Consider the following 3,062-nt stretch of genomic DNA (forward strand, 5'->3'; position numbering starts at 1 on the left):
TATATATATATATATATATAATATTATGTATTATATTTGTCAGTTCTGATGCCCTGCCAAGAACATTTTAAAAGAGAAGATAATCCTTGCGTTAAAAAAAGAAAAAAATTGATCTATACGTATATCATATTATGTCGATGTAGAATTATTTTACAACTCGATGAAGGGTTAAGCGTTTTGATTTAAGTTTTCTTTCTTTTATATATATATATATATATATTTCTTTTTTCTTTTTTTTTCTTTTTTAATTTTAACAATCGTAGATTTTATCACTATCTTGTGGGAGTAACGTAATCGTTAGCTTCTCAATTATTTTTTTTTTATTGCTTTTGCAGAGACGTTATCACGCAAGATCGCGTACACCTAAAAATTAAATGAAAAAAATATTCATATATTTAACAGAGTACGTTGTTTTACTTGGCGAGGGAAAGAATCCCATTGGATTTTATTATCCTGAATGTGTGTAACGTATGTAAAAATACGTAATTTTACGTTGAGAGTACTAGGAATATTAATTATTCGTATTACATATATGTTTACGTATTTATTTGGTTAAAAGGTATACTTGTTAATCGGTATTAGTTAAAGAAGATAAAAGAAAGAAAGAAAGAGAGAGAGAGAGAGAGGGAGAGAGAATAAAAATGTGTATATTGAATAATTACTCTTGAATTTTTTAACTGCCATATATCCAAATAATTAAGCGCAAATCTTCTAAAGATACTTATTGTACAATCTCTTGATGTTTAATTATCATGCGCTTTGTAATCGTTATCTCTATCAAATAACAAATTCAGGATTATAAAATCCAATTCCATTCCTTAAATACGTAATTACACGTAAATCTGTATTATTTATTGTATATTGTAATTAGCTCCTAGGCGGATCTTAACAAAAAGAACAAAAACTTCATCATTATCTCGCGCTTACATATTCAAGTTTATGGACGGAAATTATATATATATATAGAGAGAGATATATAATATTTGGAATAATTTTAAATATGATTCTGGACAACCTTTGTAATTTTTCTATATTATAAATATCATCGTTTCGTATTCGCTTTTATATAATAATTTTATTTAGAATATCGTACCGTTATATTTTGTTTATACAATCACGAACACAGCACTTTGTAGCTCGTAATTCATAGAGAAAAAGAAATAGAGAGAGAAAAGAAAAGAAGTCATAGTTGCTATATCCGTTGTGTAAAAGGAACGGTAAATATTTTATAGAATGGTCAAACTTATTCTACAGTTTTGTAACATACGATGTATACAAGTATAAGAAACAAAAAAATAACCAACAACAGCAAGAAAAAGAAAAAATCAATAAGCAAACAAACAAAATCGAAACCATATACGATATTATGATTTAGAAACGTATTAGCATATTTAGAGAGAACATAGGCGAGCGATAAAGTATAGTAATATTAAACAATACTATTTATTAATCTATTTACGATTAGTATTTATTTAAATGAGTTTAAAGTTGTTTCTCGAAAGGGCAGTTGTCTTCAAACTGTTTATTTTTTCTCTCTCAATTTTTTTTTTATATTCTTTAACAAGTACCTTTTGTCATGTTTGGTCCTCTGAAGTATATCGGACGAGCAGCCCTCGGAAATATTTCATGGATTTCTGTGCTGAAAGGAACTTTATGCATATAGTTGACGATGATGATGATTATAATGATAATGATAATAATAATTATGATAATGATGATGCTGCTGCTGCTACTACTATTACTACTACTGATGATGATGATAATGATGATTATGATGATGATGATGATGATGATGATGATGATGATGATGATGATAATGATGATGGTGATGGTGATAGTAATGAGATGATGATGAGTGGAACGAAGAAAGGGTCGCGCGACCAGCGCATTCATATTCTACTTTGAAATAAGTATGAAAAGAAAAAGAAAAGGGGCTACAAATTAATAATGATCGTATATTACACGTGTTTCAATGAAACAATGTTTAAACTGTGACTGCAATCATTGCTGAGAGAACAAATTACGCGTTTTAAAGCGCACACACACACAGATACGTTTAAACTTAAATTTATTACATATACATATACACGCTATAAAAAGATATGATTGCAAGATACATTATATACTTATATATACGTACATTTCACACACACACGCAAACACATATTTAGCCACACACACACACACACACTTAAGAGAGTGCAAGCAGTATCAATGAGATTATAAAAGAATTGCGACGTTGTGTTGTTAACTAAAAAATTTCTTCACGTGCGAATCTTTCATTTTTGCTTTTTTCTTTTTTTCCAACATGTTATCTTATTAGTGATTTATATATATGTATATTTTTTTTCTTATCTATTTTTCTTTCTCTGTGTACGCACATTCATTTTCAAATATTATCGTTTACGTCATATCGATCTTAAGTTTTTAATGTTGCGATCGTTTGTAGAATATCCTCGGTATTATTTTGTGTATATCATCTAATCTTTGATCATACGCTAGGTATTTCTTTTTTTTTTTTTAATTATTAATTTTTCTTTTCTTTTTTTTCTCTTTTTTTTTTTTTTCTTCAGAACAAATTATAAATATAGTGCTGATTGAATGGATGATGAGTAAACGAACGAATAAAAATTAACGATGCATTATAACTTAAGCCTGCCATTCGAAAGTTAAGCATGCGCTTAGGTGAAAAATGACGATGATAATAATGATGATGATATTGATGGTGGGTGGTGGTAATGATAACGATACGTGGACTAAAAACGAAACGGGATGGCAAAAAATAATGTCTGTTTAACTTTAACGAATGTTTCACTTGGAAAGCGTCGTTCGTCGTCGTGTAGAATTAAGCGAATGTGAGAGAGTGAAAACAATGAATGAAAGATTGAGAGAGAGAGAGAGAGAGAGAGAGAGAGAGAGAGATAGATAGAGAGAGAGAGAGAGAGAGAGAGAGAGAGAGAGAGAGAGAGAGATACATAGGAAATTGTTTAAAAAAAAAAAAGAAGATAAGAAATCCATGATCATGTTGCGTTGCGTATCGAGATGAACGGCGCTCGTTACAT

Source organism: Polistes canadensis, unplaced genomic scaffold (genome assembly GCF_001313835.1).
Source record: "Polistes canadensis isolate GaletaPanama2010 unplaced genomic scaffold, ASM131383v1 scaffold_36, whole genome shotgun sequence".
In the NCBI taxonomy this organism is placed as follows: domain Eukaryota; kingdom Metazoa; phylum Arthropoda; class Insecta; order Hymenoptera; family Vespidae; genus Polistes; species Polistes canadensis.